General features: G+C 40.8%; 1 protein-coding gene across 3 annotated transcripts in view; it reads left to right on the forward strand.

The window, feature by feature from the left end:
* Nucleotides 1-20897, forward strand: part of adarb1b (adenosine deaminase RNA specific B1b) — a 150125-nt gene that overhangs the window by 93385 nt on the left and 35843 nt on the right. The window contains exon 1 of one of the 3 annotated variants that reach the window (XM_028591792.1): nucleotides 7401-7448. The exons of the other annotated variants lie outside the window; for them this stretch is intronic. The gene's annotated coding sequence lies outside the window, so the exon portion shown is untranslated. Of the gene's footprint in view, nucleotides 1-7400; nucleotides 7449-20897 lie in introns of those variants that run through there. 3 annotated transcript variants of the gene reach the window in all.

Here is a 20897-nt window from a genome sequence, read left to right on the forward strand (position 1 = left end):
TTTCTTGGAAATAAGTCATTCAGCATGAAAAAAAAGCATCAAACATGACTAATGACTAAAGACATCTAAGTCGACTAAGACCAAAACGACCGATTAGTCGACTAATCGACTAAGAGAGCGCAGCCCTAGATATGTTCACACTTTAACTGGGAGTATCTCAATGGTGCTTTCTTCCCTGAACTTGTGCAAATCTAATAGCAAAATGTTTTCCAAAATCACATCCATGTAGCCTACCTGCAACTGAACTGTGAAAACCAACTTGAGATATTGTCTGTGTTGCCATGACAACATGCTAATCTTGTAGGAATATCCCAGAGATTGAGGTCGAAATGTGTTGTTCGCAGCAGCCCGGCTGAGCCAGAGTTGACATGAGGAACAACGTGACAAGTGTGAAACAAAATCAAAGCAGCTCACCGGGATTGGTATTCGCCTCAGGTTGTTGGTCGCATCTCAAAGAAAATTGGAGAAGCACAGGAGTTTGAAGGGATGTGATGCCTTTTGTTATGGGTACTCTGGGCATGTGTGTAATGCCATTCCGTTGGTTGATATAGGTATGAAATATAGGTTAAACCCTATAAAATAGAGTGCATCACTTCCTAAACAAGCATTAGGACCTGCACTGGGAATGTAGACTGTGTGGCTTGAACTCCGCTGCCCTTACTGTATCCCACCCTTCCTTTGTTACAGCTTGTTGGCTTTGCCCTTTAGGTGCATATATTTCCAGAGGGGCTAACACAGAGTGCCCATTGCACCCCCCCCCCACAAGCAGTGAATCAGATCTGTCAGGCGGAGTGCCAGGGTCTGGTTAAGGAGGGGACCACACCCAGCAGTGGGAGCTGATGGCAGGCTTGAGAACTAAAAGGGAACTCCCATAGGAAGAATTAAGTCATTCCTATTTACAGGCCCTCTTTTATTTTGAACAGAAGCAGGCTTCTGTTTAGAGAGACTAATAAAATATAGCGGCTGGTAAATGATGCAAAATATGCAATGGGGTTTCTGAAATGATGTGGATAATCAGATTTTCGGAAGCTACTAGAAGTCACAAGGTTATTTGCCAGTCTGGTTTGTTTATAGATTATTCTTGGATGGTTGTGTGTGTGTGTGTGTGTGTGTGTGTGTGTGTGTGTGTGTGTGTGTGTGTGTGTGTGTGTGTGTGTGTGTGTGTGTGTGTGTGTGTGTGTGTGTGTGTGTGTGTGTGTGTGTGTGTGTTCTTGTTTAACTATATTCGTGGTGCCCAAAAACCAGGAGTCCAATATACTTGTGGGGCCAAAATGCTGGACCCCACAAGTTTAAAGGGCTGTTTGAAGGTTAAGACTTGGTTTTAGGATTAGGGATATAATTAGGTTATGGTTAGGGTGAGGGTAAGGGTTAAGGTTAGGCATTTAGTTGTGATGCTTAAGGTTAGGATAAGGGGCTAGGGAATGCATTATGTCAATGACGGGTCCCCACAAAGATAGTGCCACAAACTTGTGTGTGTGTGTGTATTGCCTCACATTAGATATGTTTTATTTTTTTTAGAAGGCAACCCACTTCACTAACGCTGAAAATATCAGCCAATATTTCCTACCTGCAATGAGACAACTAGGGCTGTCCTCGACTAAAGAAATTCTTAGTTGACTAACACTTATACGATTTTGTCGACTAATCGATTACTTGATCTAATTGACAGAGCTGTGCGCTTTGAGAGGTGGTTAAGACTAGAAAAGCACAATATAAATGTAGTTCATTAACCATCTGTAAAACTGAGTTTCTCCACAATTAATCCTGCAAAAAGCACCATTTTAAATCTTGTGTTTACCATAAATGTGCTCAGAAGTTTCTTGGAAATAAGTAATTAAGCATGAATAAGCATAAAAAATAACTAATCGACTAAAGAAATCTGAGTCGACTAAGACCAAAACGACCGGTTAGTCGACTAATTGACTAAGAGGTGGCAGCCCTAGAGACAACATAGAATACACACTACAGCTCTAAGATTCAATATACAAAATCTTGTATTAATCCCACAACGGGGAAATTCACAATGCCACTTGTTAGCCTGGTGCACTTTTACAGTTTAAGGAATTTGTTTACTCATTTCCATGGCCTTCTCTCCTGTTTTTCTCCCGAATTTTGATTATCTATTCCTCATACAAAGCGATCACTACCATGCACTGTTGGTGAGGTTGTCAACAGCCATGTGGCCCCTTTGATACACATGGAGCCACCAGCTGCTTCTTCACCTGCCACTGTCACCGTCATCAAGAGGGCATAACAAATATCGAGGTTCACACTGTCCCCCTGCAGATTCCACCTCATTTCACAGAGCCCTAACCAACCGATTGGTGCCATCAGTGCTGTGTCCTAGGACACGTTCCCTCACTGGCTACCCACACTGCCAAATGTGTTTGATTGAGTGCCCAGCCAAGCTACGAGCCTCTCTGTCAGGGATCGAATACAGTTTTCTCTGCGATCGTAAACCTTGAAATGTTCTTATGTTTAACAAAGCAGTGCAGCCTCTAGAGGCCTTTTTTTTTAAAAATTTTTTATTGTTGCTAGGTAACCGCCTCTCAAATCATCCGATTGGGTGTTCAGGGCGCTCGTGCCAAAACATGAGGCGCATAAAGCAGAAAACCGCGAGCAAAAAGCTTCACTCTCATTGAACAACAATTGCAAAAACAATTGCAAAAAGCCGCCCAGGCGGCTAAAAAGCACTCTGTCTGATCGAGGCCTTAGTGTGTACATGTGATGAGAGTGCTTGATCTGATGTGTTCTCTTAGTCAGCACCTTCTGTTGGCCTATTAAACTCAAATTTGTCTTAAGTACACTTCCACTGATTGTGCAAAACTGTGCTTCACAATGCATCCCCATGTTGGCCCTGACTGTCACTGAAAGCTCTACTAAATAGGCACGTTTCCCTACCAATCACGGATTTTACCTTCAAGGATAGAGCAGCATAATATATATATATATATATATATATATATATATATATATATATATATATATATATATATATATATATATATACATACATATATATATATATATATATATATATATATATATATATATATATATACATATACATATGTACATATATATATACATATATACATATATACATATATATATACATATATATATATACATATGTACATATATACATATATACATATATATATATACATATATATATATATATGTACATATATATATATATATATATATATATATATATCTATATATATAGATATATATATATATGTATATATATGAGCAGTTACAGAAGTACGCATGAAAATTAGATTAAAATGTGCAAGCAAATGAAAAACACATTCACAGTTCTCTTTGTACATGCTGCCTAATGTTTAATCAGCTTGTAGCAGTGCTGCCCTCTGCTGGACCAGTGTCAGTAGAACAGACGTTCACAAGGGAGGAAGACTAGTGCATGGGGATCCAGCTTCTCTATCCCTTGCATTTTTACACACACACACACACACACACACACACACAAACATACACGCAAACAATCAATCACAGTACGATCACACACACAGTTAATTAAATGATGGATTCATTAAAACTGTGTCCCTGCGTATGCATCTCTGAGAAAAAAAACTAGGTCACAAAGTCGGGGAGCGTTAAATGGCTCTCAGGACACTGCTGTGTGCGTGTGTGTGTGGCTAGTTGTTACAGAGCCATTGGCCTAATTTTTGGCTGAAGACCAGGAGTCAAGGTTTACAGTCACGCACTCCTCTTATCGCCTGCAGTTGACTGACTTTTGGATCTCTTTCATAAGAGGGACCCCCCCCTCCAATCTCTCTACTCCAGTCATGAAAGACTATTAGACCCTAGTATAACCACCCCACACACATTCTACACTTAACCTCAACTCCCAAAGGCTCTAAAAGGCTCTCCTCTCTGTCTCCACTAATCTCTCAAACACAGCCTCTCCCTCCCTCTCTCTAAGTCTTTGCCAAACTCCGTGCATCACACGAAATTCAGCGAGCGTTGCTCGAGGAACGTGTGAAGACTTCCTCACAAGGCAATGAAACTCCACTTCTGCCGGGACATTTTTCATCTGCCTTCAGGTTCAGGTATTCAGGCATCGCAGGACACGCTCAAGCTGGATAACCACTGAGCGTTGCCTGCGTAACCACAGCCTCTTTCCTCTTGTCCTGTCAGTGTTGAAAATGCCAAGCGAGGGATAGAAGTGGGTAAAATATCTGCCCGTGGAGCAACACGTGACTCTGTGGGACATGCACTGACTCCCTTCTCCCACGTCTGCAGCGTTGGCTCCATAAGTTCAAATACTAAAGGGAAGTGGACTGGCTAGTCTCCCTTTTCAGAAAACTAAGCAAAACAAAATCAAGTCACCCAGCCAGAGGCAGTTGTGGTGAGACTTGGCCAGCCATAGTTGTCATTGGCTCGCGCATAGAAGCATGAATGAATTTGGGTCTGGAGAACATTTAAGTTCATCTGCTTTCTCAGGCTGAATTTGTCTGCGCCACAACTCTTATCCCAAATCTTTTGGCTGGCTTTCTTCTTTTTTTTTTTTTTTTTTTTTTTTTTTTTTTTTTTTAACTCTAACCATCTGCCTTTTTATCTTCAATTTGTCTCTCCGTTTGACCGTTTCTCAGTCGCTGCCTCGCTTTCTTCTCCCTGCCTTTCTCTCTCTCTCTTTCTGCTCAGTTGAACTTCATGTGCTTAATTGGCAAACCGCTACCCAAAAAACTCTCTTAATTTGCTTTTTAAGAACATCTGATGTTGAGCAGTGGGAAGGAAGCTGCGGTGGAGTCGGGAAGTAGAGAAGACCGCCTCGTTGACCTTAAGCTACCCCAGTGGTTGGAGAAAACCCTTCGCTTTCATATGGAAAGATTCTACCTCACCTCATCTTACCTTTTTCACTTCATTCCAACTTCATCTCCCACTCTTCATTTCCTCATTCTTTATCTTACCTTCTCACTCAAGTTTTTTTTCTCTATATCCTCCCCTCTACTTCCTTTACTCTTCTCAAGCTTTTATGTCTCTGTTGCATCTCCCCTCTTCAATTCATTCTTTTACCATCAGCTGCGGTAGACACTTTTTGGCGTCTTTGGGCTAAAGATCCATAATAAGCTATTAGCATATTGTAATTCAAATAGTCTTCAGAGAAAACTAGACTTCTGTTGTCGGGCTGTAGATAATCTAACCCGTCATGGGAGACGTTGGCCAATCACAGGTCATATCAGAGCGAGCGAGCGAGAGAGTGTTCCTGTTGGCTGTTCTGTGTATGCCCGTGTGACAGAGAGGGCATAGGGAGGTCTCACTCTACCTTAAATTCCATCTTTTGTTTTTGAATTCTACCCACAGCAGCTTTAAAGCTTTAGTGCGTAGTTTCTGTCTCCCCCGTGAGGAATTATAAGTAATGACAAGTCTTCACATATTGAAAATAAACACTGTCAAGCAATCAATCAATTAATAGGAATACCGGTGTGTGTCTAGTCTAAAATTCTAGTTGGCTGGTCAAATAGTGAATTGCATAAGGCTTAGAAGTCGCATCTGTTAGCAGGAAAAAAATAACTAAGCTGTCTGATGTTCACAGATAGCTTTGACAGTTGGGGTATGCTGATGTTTGGACCTTTTGTTGCCCTTTAGCCTTTACATTTTTCAGGGAACACATTGTATAACAATAATAGTAATATGTTTATTGTGTCTGGTTGGGAATCAATGTTCTGTGTCACGACTGGCTACATTAACCACTGCATTCTGCACTGCATTTCTTAATAAGGACCTTGCACTCAGGTTATATTGCAATGAATAAATTAGAAAAACAAATAACAGTTTCCAGCTAATTTAATAGATCCAGTCACACTTTGTGGAAAAACCTGCATGCCATTACTTCAACAATGGCTGCGACCGGCCACATTTTGGAACAATTCAGCCAGTGTATGTCCGGGAAAGTCCAGCTGTTGTGGAAACCATGGCTAAATAATCCCCACTAATGGAGCGTGAATCTGTACGTTTACTTGCCCTCTGTATCTACCACTAACTTGGTTTCACCACATCTGTTGCACACTGTTACTGCAGTGTTTCCTCTATGTTGATTTGACTGTGGCGGCCCCCCACGGTATCAGAAATAGGGCTGCATTGTTAGAGTGCATGTCGGAGAACATTTGTATTTTAGGTGCATTATTTCCATGCTGAAGTAGTGACACTGCATTAAGATAATGCAATATAAAAATAGTGGGTTTATTGTTATTTGCTACAGAATGCTCAGCCTATATGTCGAGATCAAAGTTGCTAAAAAACTGAAAAAAAAAAAAAATCCTAAAGGAAACACTGTACTGTCACTAATCCAGATACAGAGACAGCAGCTCAGCTGATTACTTACTTGGAACATCTTCTTTTTGCTCTCTTTTACTTTTTCCTTTCTAGCCTTGTTTATAGCACAATTGGTTGAAAATGGCTTAATATAGACTTTTGTACAATTGGTTGAAGTGACTTAATATAGACTTTTTTTTATACCAATTTTTAACAAAACCAACATATATTTTAAGAATCATCAATCAGCCACAATGATCACTGTCTTACGCATTAGTGAGTTCCCTGTGGCTTTTAAATGTGCTGCTCGGAAAATGTGGTTCCATCATGGATGTAATTACAAAAGATTACCACTAGAGGTAGGCAGAGGGTTTCTTTCTGAGATGTCTCTCATCCTTACAGGAGGTACCTGAGTAGAGATGGAATACAAGTACAAGAAATATAAAATCTTGAAGGGGCAAAAAGGCAAGTGAAAACTTTTAAATGTAGCAGGTTTCAATGGTATGTGTGAACAAATGTAAATGTGTGTGTGCTTGGAAGGATATTGGAGTTGTATTCCGTGTGCACACACCTGTGTTTGCCCTGGCGAGGTTGCGAGAGGTTGTGTCTGCTTGTCAAAGACGTGCGTTACGTTGAGACGGGATTAGGCAGGTGGAGAGTTTTAATTCCCGCTCCCTGTGTTAATTCACAACCGCATGAAAACACGAGTCTCTCTCCTCTGCTAGTCCCCTCCTTCTTTTTCACTCTCCACCCCATCGCCTCCCCTCTCCGACTACTGATAGGGCAGACATGGAGTCAACAGAGGAGGGAAAGGGAGGGAGGGAAAGAGAGTTCGGATACAAAGGAAGGACTAAAGTAGAAACAAAGAAACGCTGCAGGTGTGTGGAGTTCTGAATAGCATTAGCTTGACTGCACAAACCGGACAAGAGTGAAGGGAGAGGTAGACCAGGTGTTCGCAGTGAGAGCCCAGCAGCCGAAGTTGCGTTTGCTCCAGGTTAGTCTAGTCGCTGTCAGAAAGCTGTTTAGTTGATTTTGTAATAACAGTGTAAGTGCTGACCAAGCCATGGCCCTTCTCACCAACGGCGCGCAGAATCTGGGATCCTATTACTGCCTGATCCGACGCAGGTTCAAGAGGAGGCGCAAGAAGCGCTCGGAACGCAAAGGTAACCCCCCTCATGGCAGCTGTTCACACACACAGAGAGAGAGGGATGCTGAGCTGGATTTCTGTAGACTTTGTAGTGTTTAGTAACTGGCAAGAGAAGAGAGCTGTGCATAGGCTGTGATAAATAATTCGTTTCACTTGTTTGTGAAGTTTGAAGTTGTTCCCAGCAGCAGACTGCTCTGAAATCTGTTCTCAACACTGTCGATGCTTTAAAGTTACAAAGCTCTTAATTCTTCACAGTATGTTTTTTTTTTGTGTGTTGTGTGTGTGTGTGTGTGTGTGTGGGTTGTGAACCTGTAGCATATTTTATAAATGGTGAAAATGGTTTATTTTCAGTTGCAATTTGAAGTTGTTTTTATGTGCATCGAAAATGTGTCTTGTCAAAATGGCATTCACTTTTTGTCAATAATGTGTAGAAGACAATTGTTACGGAGGACATTATACTTGACCCGAGTAATAACTGATTTAAAAAAAAAAAAAAAAAAAGTCAGTATATGGTTTATATGTGGTTTTTCAATAAGCAATCCTTTAATGTTTGTGTTTTGTCAGAGAAATGTCTTATATTCAAATTTTTTATATAATTAGATTTCTATTATTATTATTAGTCCACAAATCAGGAAACCTATTTTCAAGATATTTAGTCCCCTGCTAGCTGACGACCCAATGCATGTGTAATTCACATATATAATTGAAGAAACATGCCGATAAATAAAAAAAAATACGCATTTCGTTTTTCTCATATGGACGTAAACAAAAAAAATATAAACCTATCAAGAGCGAGCGAGAGATGGGGATAGTCTAACCGTGGACATTACAATCAATGGGTCTTAACCAGTAGACCATTGTTCAGAAAACGGTAACAATTTGACTCCAGTGTTATCATGTGTATTGAAAATGTCAGTCAGTTTTGAAACGACTAGGTTACAAATGAGTTTTTTCCATTTCCAATCTTTATTCCATGGATGATGGAAGCTGCAGTTCTAAAAAAAATAAAAGTCTGAAGCCCTAGATTTACTCAATCTGCTATGATTAAACATGTTTGTGTTGTTGTCAAGCATCAGAATTATGTATCAATTGAATAAAGGGGATCTCTCTCTCTCTCTCTCTCTCTCTCTCTCTCTCTCTCTCTCTCTCTCTCTCTGAGTGAGTCAGGTCCATGTCTCTGTGTAATTGATGTCGGGTGACGGGACACGAGCCCCACAGAGCCTCTAAGCTTTTCTCTCCTGAGTCTGAGTTTGCTGCTCCCCTCTGGGGGATTAGCCCAACAGCAAAGGTAGTAATTATTTAGGTGGCCACAGCTCAATGGCAGTATTAGCCATGTCTCAGCCACTTGCTTTGACACCCACCACCCTCCAACCCATCCCCTCCCCCGGCTCGCCACCCTCTTCGCCGAGTCCATTCATCCACGTAAATCCACCACTGCTGATGCTGCATTTTTAGCCCCTCGACATGCACTCAAGACCCGCTCGCTCAGGTACCGGCTACGTCCATCAGCATTACACCGGTCTGATTCCGGCAGCTTTAACTCTCCCTTATCACCGTGGGAGCGAGAGTGGCACTTTTCCACCATACTGCCAGAAGCGATGACTAAGCGGGACTTTGGGCCAACGTTGCTCTACCTGATCTCTGAGTTGGCTTTAATGCCCCGCGGTGGAACACCTCCTGATAAGTTGCTTAGTACTTTTGCTTTGGTGCCCGTTGGAGTTAGCAGCTAATGCTAGCTGTGAGGACGAAGTCATGCACTTAAGACAATCCTTCGGAAATAATGTGACATCGACTTAAGAAAAATCTCCTTGTCCAGTGAAGTCACAGTCAGCGCAGCGCCACTGGACTGGGTAGTCCATTAGGTGTCCATTAGTGTCTTCCACAAGGACACTTCAGCATGTCAATACAGGGTGTCCACGACCAGTTTGAGTTTGTGCCATCAACCACAAATGGCGTTTTTCCATCACGTGGTACCTGCTCTACTCGCCTCGACTCTACTCGCCTTTTTTGGTTTTCCATTACGAAAAAAAGTACCTGGTACCTGCTAACAGGTACTTTTTTTTAGTACCACCTCAGTCGAGGTTCCAAGCGAGCTGAGGCGATATCAAAAGGTGACGTGACAGCGACAGACGGGGGTGTCCTGAACAAACATTTTTAAATAGTTCAGCCAGCTGTTTTTTTTTTTTTTTTTGTTGCCTCCAGCTTCTTTTGAAACAAAATTTGTCTTCTGGCTGTGGCAACAACAACACACCTTCAACGTTCTGTGTGTGTGTGTCGCGTTAGGTCACGGCAGTTTCTTGCGGCACCGCTATGAGGACCAGCCATTCTGAGGCGGTACTAAAATCTGCAATGGAAAACGCACAGTGCGGCAAGTAGAGTCGAGGCGAGTTGAGCAGGTACCATATAGTGGAAAAACGCCATAATCCACACTGCAGCTCTGAACACAACTCCTAATGTGCATGAGCTTCTAAAATACTAGTTTAGCCCCCGCTGACAGAGCTCCGTTTGATTAAATGCTATGGTAATTCAGCTCAGTTGGAAAGTCTGCATGTGTCTACTGTTGAATGGCACACATGAACACAAAGAGAACATTACCCTTAAGCTGCTTGTGCAAATTGTCCTACCTCTTATTCAAACTTACAGTAATTACCTGAATATTTTGACTAAAGTACCTGAATATTTTGACTCAAGTACATGAATGACTTGACTCAAGCACATGGCTACTTTGCTGATAACATTGAACGACTTACATGCAAAAGGGGTTCAGTCATTCTTTACCGAGTTGAGGAACATTTGCACACTAGTACAGGTGTTTTCAATAATTTTGGTTAATTAGATCAGGTTAAAGGTGGGTGGAGCTAGGGCTGGGCGATATATCGATATTATATCGATATCGTGATATGAGACTAGATATTGTCTTAGATTTTGGATATCGTGATATGACATAAGTGTCTTTTCCTGGTTTTAAAGGCTGCATTACAGTGAAGTGATGTACTTTTCTGAACTTACCAGACTGTTCTAGCTGTTCTATTATTAATGATTATTCATCTAAAATCTAAGTGTGAAGATATTTTGCGAGAGCACCAACTGTCAACTCTAGAATATATCGCCGCAATATCGATATCGAGGTATTTGGTCAAGAATATCATGATATCTGATTTTCTCTATATCGCCCAGCCCTAGGTGGAGCTATGTTGGGAATGATGTGATGTCACCGGACTAATGAGAATGATACAAGCATAATATATCTATGGATTGAAGTGTCATTTTTAATTTTTGTTTTTTGCAAAATATTTACACAATTAAATGTTTGATAAATAATCATCAGTAATGTGGATATAATGACTAATTGGGTAAAGGCAAATAATAGAACAGTTACAATAGTCTGGTAAGTTCAGACAATGACATCACTTTACTGTAATGCAGCATTTAAAACCACATAAAGACAACACTTATGCCATGTTACGATATTAAGATATCCAAAATGTAAGACTATATCTAGTCTCATATCACAATATCGATATAATATCGATATATTGCCCAGCTCTAAATGGAAACAGTGCTACAGTAAAGAAACAACTGATTGCATTCAAAAACGTATCTTTATTTATTTGATCTCATCCTTTTATAGTTTATTGTTTGCCTTGTCCTAATATTTTGTTACATTGTTTTTTGAATAATCTTTTAGTTTTTGTATTATTATTTTTAGTGTGACCTGTGACTTTCTGATATACTGTAGGACCTGTTTTTATTGATGGCATAACCATGTAGAGGATCAAAGTTAACCTTTGCTATACGAGTGAATTCTCAGAGTGCACAGTGACTTTCAAAATGCTGAACTTAAGCATATCTTCCAAGTGATAAGTTCTTCAATGCATCTCTCATAAATGTGCCAAGCCATGACACTCGTAGACGATGCTTGCCAATGGGCCGTATATGAAATATGGGAAATGGGGAACAGAGGCCTTTTCTGCCGTGCCAGCAAAATCTCCAAAATGAGCTTTTGTAACTTGCAGAGAGGGGCAGAGAGGGGGGATCTGCACCACCAGACGCTCCCAATCCATCGGAGTGGAAGAGACTTGGCCTACAAAAAGACTCTGCTTTTGCATTTTCTCTTCTCCGATAACCTTACATCCTTCCTTTTACACACACACCATCTTTCTCTCCTTTCTCCTTTCTTCCAAACCCTCCTGTTCTTTCCCCACTTTTCTTTCCTGCGTAGATTATTTACTTATTCATACATGCACACATTGGTTGACTTAAAATGATTGTGAAATCATCATTAGCATTTGGAATAATCTATAGCACAATACTTGATACGGTTTCATAAATGATTTTGCTGCTGTCCTTCCCTGTAGAATAATATACGCTAATGCACATAGACACAAAAAAAATTGATTTACAGCCTCTGAAGAAGCTCAGACAGACCGATTAACATTTGACAACAGTAACCAATGAAATCCCCCCCAAAAAAAACATGCTCACATTCGTTTACCGAGCAACAAAAAGGCTGTTGATTATGAGCAGTGCCTTAGTTATTGTCACAACATTTCCAGGCACAGCGGCACTCTGTCATGATAAGAAATGAGTTGTGTCTGCCTGTCTCAATGTAATTAGCCTTGATTAGCATGCTGCTAACAACCGTAGCAGGCTGACAGAGCGAGAATGCACTAACTGCCGAGGTGTGTGTTATTTGGCGGAGACACACTTCATGGCCCTGGAGATGTATGCAGGGGATTTATGTCGGCTCCCTTCATCGCCGCAGAGATAAACTTCATATGTATTCATAGTCACTGTAGATCCAAATGGATATCGAAATGTTTTGCCATTTGCGCTGGTTATTCCACTGCTTCCATGTGGTACGTGGAGAGGAATTTCCTTCGCGGTAATGGAACAGGACACACAGCGATGAATATTTGATTCTCCCAATCAAATATAAAACCCTTGCCAGCAATACAGAGGCAAGATTAATTTCAAACTTTAGCGTATCGGCACAGAAAGAGCTCCATCACAGTTTGTGTTGCTTATTTTTGTGATATAGTGTTGCTCTGTCTCGGACTGCATGTCTGTCCCCCCCCCATCCTCTCCCCTCCCACTTCTTGACATTCGTCCTCTTAGGGTGTATGAACGCTTTCTCTCTCCCTCTTCTGTCAGCTGCCACAACCTTTTTTCATCAGGCAGAAGTACCCCCACCCTGTCATGTCCTCCCCCTGCTGTCCAAGGCACAAAGTGTGAAATTCAACTCCTAGGTGACAGTTTCACAGGTGCAGGCGCACACCAATCTACATGGATGCATTCATGTGCTTGCGCAGCATTTCTTTTTTTTTTTTTTTTCCCCGCCCCCATATATATTACACATCCGCACACATCCCTCTCCTCGCAGAGCGGGATCCCGGTGCGTCTAACCCGGCCTTGAATGTGACAAACGGTGTCAGCTGTGAGCACCCTGGGCATCCAGGCGAAGAGGACAGAGGAGAGGATGTGTGTGTGTGTGTGTGTGTGTGTGTGTGTGTGTGTGGGTGTGGGTTAGATGGACTGGAGGAAGGCAGAGGAAAAGAACAGACAAATAAACAGCTTTCAAATTCCAAAAGTAAGCTTCCACATTGATAAAAAGCCCCCATGCATGCACACCCAAGAGTTCCCAAGGCTCTTGTGGATATTCTCAAACAACACTGCTAAACACTGTTTAGCCCTTTGTTAAAAATAAAAAAATAAAAAAGGCAAGAAATACATAATTTGACATTGTCAGAGTTAGCTGAATCAGAAAACTTAATATAAAAATGTATATTTTTAGGCTGTTTTGGCTTCCAAGTTAGCAAACAGTAGCTTTTCTTAGATTAAAATTAAAATTGGCCATTTTTGTGTGTGTTTTTTTTTTCTGCACTATTGCCTAAACTCTTAAGTTGTTGTCCATTATCCCATTCTCTTTTAGTCACTCTGTTTTCTGATTTGTACTTGTCTGAAGACAGTAACTCTTAAATAAAAATCAACACATTTAAAAAAAAAAAAAAAAAAAAAATATATATATATATATATATATATGTGTATATATATATATATATGTATATATTCTTTTATTTTTATTTTTAACTTAATTTAATGTTATTAACTTATCTGAATCGAGCATCGAATCGTTCTAGAGAGAATCGTGATGCATCTAAGAATCAATTATTTTTCCCACCCCTCCAAAACACATGTAGTTTATAAAATACGACTGTTTTGAACATTTCCAGTTTTTAAAATGTGAGGATTTTTCTGCATTGAGTACTTTTACATGTATTACTTTTCTGATGATACTTACATACTTTTACTTTAGTAACATTTTTAATGCAGGACTTTTCCTTGTAACAGAGTTGTTTTTTTGTTGTTTTTTTACAGTGTGGTATTGGTACTTTTACTTAAGTACAGGATCTGAATACTTCTTCCATCACTGCATGCGATCACACGTGTCTTAAGTATTTGTGTGCACATGCAAGTGTTTGGAACTTCCCTACCTGTGTGCGCTGTAGGGCGCTTGAACATTGAGCGCAGCAGTGGTGGTCCTCTGAGCCGGCCATGCTCACACACCCACACACATTCACACACTTCCAAACACACTCAAACATACTCTCTTTTCCCCACAGGCGCTCAGTGCCTATGCTGTGTCATAAATCAGAGCTGTCAAATAGATTTTACAGCTCCTAGTGAAAAGACGAGAGGCAGCCACCCAACAACCTTGAAAAAGATGGAAGAAAGCAAAAGTAGAGGAGTTTTATTATTATTAAACCTGATAACTGGACCTAAGGAATCTATAAAGAATGAGGGGACAGTTTTTCACTTTCTTGGTGGGGTGAGCATGACGTGGAACAGCACTGACCAGCCCATCAGTACAATCCTTGGTTTACAATTAGTCCATATGATAGGACTTTTGATGTTTTTTGTTGTTTCATTCTCATGGCACAATTTGAACTGACCTGACAATCGAATAATTCTAATCTTAACTACAGTATTGTTCTCGGGCTAAATGCAAAAGTGAGGCAGGCATCAGCAGTTGGGAATCAGCAGGAAATCTACAGGAAGGAAGAAGGAGCAAAAACACTTGTGTGCTGAGCATAGACGTTTTAAGGTGACTACACACCGAGCCGATAATCTTCCATCTGGCGACGTCAGTGACTCGAGTCTGTTCGGTGTGTTCCGTGCTGTCGGCCTTCATTTTGGCCGATTTGACGTGTATAGTCGGCGGGGCGGGCACTGCCGACAGTCGGACTCAAATGAGCCATCTGATTGGTAGAGTGCTAACCCGGAAACGGGGAGCGGAATGAGCGTGACTAGAGTCTCTCAAAATCTGACGAAAATCTTTTAAACTGACCTTTGAAATGTTCGTTTCGGTGAACTATTTTAGTACAATACGAGATCGTATTCTGAACGAGCCGCCATGACAGTCTGGCTTTGAATTTCCGGAGAAATCAGACCCACGTGACGCGTTCGTCCGATCATCTGCCCGTTTTCATTTTTTGGGCAACAATACAGATTAGCGCCGACTGCTGTTATGGAGATGTATTACGTCTCGTCGCTTCGGTGTGTTCCGAGGCACTTTTTGAACCAAGTTGAGGACACTGATCAGTCGGCCGTCTGGTCTGTGTGTCTGGGCCTTTAGGCTTCTTTATTTTGCCTTTCTTGAGATTCAACAGCCCTCCTGAAATGTTTCTCTGTCCATATTGTCTTCATCATGAGTCAGACCGTTGTACAGATGCAGTGTAGCTTTGTTGCTGTGAGATATGATGCAAGATTGAGCACAGTATGCAAGAAAGCTGAGCCAGAAAAAGTATCATTTTTGTTGTGCTTCGGTGTTCAGAACAGATTGGTGTAAGTGCCAGTCTTTCTTTATGTCTCTTGGCATTAGCAGGACTCTGATTGCCAATGTATTGCTGACCAGACTCAGGCCTAACTTCCAGGTGTCTTGAAATGCCGTGCGTCCTTTGTATCTACAGGACGTAACGTGGATCCAGTCAGCAACTCATGCTTTGTGTTGCCGGCCTCACAACTGATAGCAAGTTCATTTTATTCCCTACTTATACGGAAATTATTTTTTTTAAAACAATGTAAGATTTCAATGAAATTTACATTATATGATACAGTGGCGGGTAGGGGTGTAAAGATTAACCGATTCATATGAACAAAACTAATGCAGGAGACAGAGATACAAGTGCATCGATACAGAACCCCAAGTGGAACCCAAACTCTACGGAAGAAAAATCGATAAGGCTGACAGAAATGGATCTTTTGCTGTTCTCTCTCTGCACTCCTGTGCCTCTAGCGTGTGTGTGTGTGTGTGTGTGTGTGTGTGTGTGTGTGTGTGTGTGTGTGTGTGTTTGCGCATGCGCTTCCCCAATCGAGTACCTGCGTATGGAGGTGTTTGTTGCCATATGGTTATTAAGTCATTAACAAGACACTGTACTTTAGCCTTTTAGAAACAATTGATTAAGGACTCGTGTGCTCCATCTGAGACACTAAGTTCATGTTTTTCACTGTCTATAGCAAACATAAATACCAAGCAGGCATCTAGATTTTCTTCATCGATGACCTGAAACAGTGGTGGCCATTAGTTTTAGCCAAGGGCCAGTGTTTTATGTGCCATTCATTGTAAGGGCAATGCAGGTTTATGATGAAAGCCATAATGTTAGGCATATTTGTGTTCTGTCAGTCATACCACACAGCTTACATGGATGTTTGATTCTTATCTAAGAAGCAAGAGGGATTCATGTAGAGTGTTTGCTCTAGCGTCAATCTCAGATGATACACCATACCTCTAAATCTTGCTACATGTACCTGTTTTTTTTTTTTTAACAAGTGTTCATTGTCTCAGATGCCTTCCTCCTACAGCTAAAGTCACTGATTGGATGTCAGTGTCAAAATGGCTGTCCCTTAATATGCAGAGTGGGGAAAAGCATGTACGTCCAGCAGTAGGGCTCACACGGAAAATTGCTTCTGGCAGCGTAATTCACTGGTCATTAGAAGGGCCAAATTGAATAATGGACTGAAGTAAGTGTGTGTGTGTGTGTGTGTGTGAGACAGAAAGACAGGGCCATGTTGGGTGGCCCTACTCCATGGCACCCTTACCTTGGCCCATCAGTTTCAATCAGGCAGCACGACAGGCACTCCCCTCGCTGCCACGACCCCTTTCTATTAGGCCAGCGGCACCCACACGTGTACTCTATTACGGTGCATTACCTGGTCAATGCCTGGAGACATCACCTGAGGAAGCACCCGAGAGGGAGGGCAAAACGAGGAAGATTCTGACTTCACAGAAAACCCCTGATCCCATTTCTATTAAGATTCTTCCTCTCTGTCGCCTTCTTGAAGGTAATCACTGGACTGCCAAAAGCTTTATTGGGGAAAGTAATGGGATTGTGGGATGACAATAGTAGCACTCACTTACCTAACCGCATACGTGGACAGTTAACAATGATCCCCGTATTCCTCCTTGTATCCCTCTCTGTCTTTATTTCCTATTCCAATCCCTCATCCTCAACTTGTAAGTCTCATAGCTGCATCGGCGGCATTCACCCATCTATTCATTCTTCGTCTTTAATGTTGTGCATGACAGTAGATCATATAGCTGGTTAACATCTAAAATTGTCTGGACCGTGTTGGCACACACAGGATTATCAAATGCATGCTTTTAAGAAGTAGAGGGGGAAAAAAAAGTCCAAATGTAATTGTTTTAGCACTTTGTATACAGATCTAATCTCTTCCAGCCAATACAAACAGCTTCTGGGTTGGATAAAAGTATGACCTGAAATGTATCAGAATAAATCAAAATCGGGAGTGGAGTCCTAAGAGTAGAAAGATAAGCCAAAGGAGTAAATAGAGGAGGACGTACCGGTGTTTTTTGTTTTTTTTTGTGCTTGTCTTTCTGTTGAAACCCCAGAACAGCACGCAACAGAAAGGAAAACTGAAAGCCTGTTTGCTGATTTGTTGTTTGCCAGTGAAAGCAAGAAGTCCTCATGGTTCTGTATCACTATACAGACTCATCAGACGAGATCACACGGCGAAAAAAAGGTTGCTGTCCCTCGGTAATGGAACTATTCACATTAATAACAAATAGGGCTGCAGCGTTCCTGCTAACGGTGACAACACATGGCTTAATACTACATTCTTGTGAGTTCGGTAGGCTTGATATGGCTTGAAATGTGATTTATTTTTATTTATTTTATTTTTTTTTATAAATAAAGGAAGAATCAGACAGGACCGGAATGGATTGGAGTGGTAGCACAGCCCGGTGGGCCTATCAGTCTGTGTTAGGGCTGCTGAAAGGGCTGTCTCATAGGCGGGCTCTGCTGCACCGGCCATTTCCCATGGCCATTTGTCTCTGTCCAGTTCCTTTCCCTTTCCTTTCCCCCTCTTTGTTCCTTTCATCTCCTCCTCCCCCTCATCTTCGATTCCTCATTTTGGACTCTCAGTCTTGTTCGATCTGTTGCTCCTCTCTTTACTCCAACCACAACTATTCCTCCTGGCAAACAAGTTGTTTTTCCTCTGGCAATGGGAAGTAGTCATTGACTAATTTATGAAAGACACTTTGTACCGACGTTGTTTGTCTGTTTGTCGGTGTTTGTTCATCGCCCAATTTTGTTGAATGCTCAACTGTGATTGGTTAATCAACGATTTCCGCCATTTGTTATTTCTGAGTGAGAGATCCTGCAGACGTTGTCATTCATCATATCACTCTTCAGAGAGCTCTAGTGATTTTTCAAATCAGTCTGGTGACTGTTTTTTTCACTTCATGCATTCCACCTGACATCACCTTAAAGTTATCTGATTATTTTGTTTTGATTTGTATCAGTAGCGAGCGATGGATCCACCCAGCCGATGGCGATAGTCCTTGCAGTTAGCTTTATAATATTTTACGACGATCCAAGAAATATATTGATTTAAGAGTTGATATTTCTGTGAGTCGACTTACAACAACCTGTACAGCTGTGTCAATCGTATATATGTATGCTCGTCGCCATTTTTGGCAAATTTTTCTGTAACTGTTTTTAATGGATGCAGCCTATTGCCTAGCTATATAAAGATTATTTTTTGGGCTTTTCTGCCTTTAATTGATAGGGCAGCTCTGTGAGAAAGGGGAGAGAGAGGGGGAAGACATGCAGGAAATTGTCACAGGTCGGACTCCAACCCTGGACCTCTGCGTCAAGGCATAAGCCCCAGCCACTGCCTAGCTATATAGAAAGTACTCCACAAGTAAGCGTTGCACTCCTATAACATTAGCGGACTTACAATGGACAGTTTAAAAGAACAGGATCACAATCTTTGCAGCAGAGATATCATCTTTTTTATTCCATGCATTATTCTTCTTTGTCAAAACCTCACACCTATAGTACAGGCCATTCAATGCGTTTCTTTATTTTCATGACTATTTACATTGTAGATTCTCACTGAAGGCATCAAAACTATGAATGAACACATATGGAATTATGTACTTAACAAAAAAGTGTGAAATAACTGAAAACATGTCTTATATTTTAGATTCTTCTAAGTAGCCACCCTTTACTTTTTTTGATAACTCTGTAAACTCTTGGTGTCTCTCAATGAGCTTCATGAGGTAGTCACCTGAAATGGTTTTTACTTCACAGGTGTGGCTTGTCAGGGTTAATTAGTGGATTTTTTTCCCTTATTAATAAAAAAGCAAAGGGTGGCTACTTTGAGGAATCTAAAATATAAGACATGTTTTCAGTTATTTCACACTTTTTTGTTAAGTACATAATTCCATAAGTGTTCATCCATAGTTTTGATGCCTTCAGTGAGAATCTACAATGTAAATAGTCATGAAAATAAATTAAAAAAACGCATTGAATGAGAAGGTGTGTCCAAACTTTTGGCCTGTACTGTACATTGCCCATAATGCAACTCAACCTCTAACAGGTTGGGTTGGAAATTCAAGTGAGTAATGCTAGTAGCAGCTAATGTAGCCTCGAGGTGCTATAGCCTCAATCAGAGATCAGGAGCAGGCAAGGGAGGTCTGGTAAATTCACTTCTTCCTGACTTCACACTCCAGATTTTTTTTTCATTTTCAGACTTGTATTATCCCAAGTGACATCACTTGAGAAAAAAGGTCCGATATCATGCAGCTCTCTCTGGAGCCACAAAAGCTTTATACAACTGTTTATTTACATAGTACAGTAGTAGTAAGTAAGTAGTGGTACTTCCCAAGATGTACAAACATACTTACTATGTGTAAATCAGTTCAATCCAGTTGATCAATTTTTTGTCAGGCAAACAGCCATCAGTGGACACGGCAACAGATTCAGAAGTCTGAAATCAGGTTACTGTTTACTACCAGATAATCATCTACTAAAAAATGCCAATGTATTATTAATAGTGCTGTCAAACGATTAAAATATTTAATCGCGATTAATTGCGTTAATGTCATAGTTAACTCGCAACTAATCGCATATTTTTATCTATTCTAAATGTCCCTTGATTTCTTTTTGTCCCATTATTTTTTCTCATTTTAATGCTCTTATCAACATGGAAAAGTGGATCGGCTTGCTTTGTGCTTTTGTCGCCTGGCTTTGACGAGGGGGCGGAGAATTTGCATCAGCTGTGTGCTTGGCCATCAAGTGGTATTTCAGACTGGACGTGCTGCGATGATAGCTCATTCACAACGACAAAACGCACACATCACTTTGGTCAATTGAACCATTTGGCAACTTTTTAAAAGTAAACTTTCCATTCAGAATCTTATTGGTATCCATTTCGGCGTTTCGCACTCGCCATCCACTCAAAACTTAACGTTAGCCTACTACTCTTTGGCTCGCAAGCCCAAACAAGTGTGTACGGCGATCCGGTGTGGTGTTGTAGTTTTTCTAACGTTACTAGTTGTTGCAACAGCATGTGAAAAAAACTACAAAGTTTGCTAGGCCAAAAAGAACATTAATCTCGCAATAAAAAAAATGTGTTTGCGTTAACGACGTTAATAACGCGTTTAACTGACAGCACTAATTATTAAAAAATCTGAAAGCTAATAATCAGTTTCATGTATGTTTTGTTTTGTATTTGGTCTCGTTTTTGTTCAGTTTTATATCGAACACTTTGGGCCAGATGAACAATGAGTATGTAACACAGGAACTCTTCAGTCAATACACAATAAATCAAACCGTGAACTCAGCTCAGTAAATCAATATCTTCACACAACCAAGAATACAAAGTATGTTCTCTGATAAATAAACCAGTTTGGTTAGATACCCGTTGCTACCTCTAATGCAAAAATATGACGCTTATATCAGAACCAGGGATGGGAATGTCAGGGTTCAGGCCTGAGTCAAAAAAAAGTTGTTTTTCACTTGGATTTAAATACCATAATAGGTTTAGAGAAAATATTTTATTTACTCAGCTAACTTTCAAATATGTCTCCAGCAAGTCTTATGCCAGACTACAACACAGTTATCTAATCTTTCTGACATTCACTTTACTATGTGTCGAA

The sequence above is a fragment of the Perca flavescens genome, chromosome 11 (genome assembly GCF_004354835.1).
Source record: "Perca flavescens isolate YP-PL-M2 chromosome 11, PFLA_1.0, whole genome shotgun sequence".
Classification (NCBI taxonomy): Eukaryota; Metazoa; Chordata; class Actinopteri; order Perciformes; family Percidae; genus Perca; species Perca flavescens.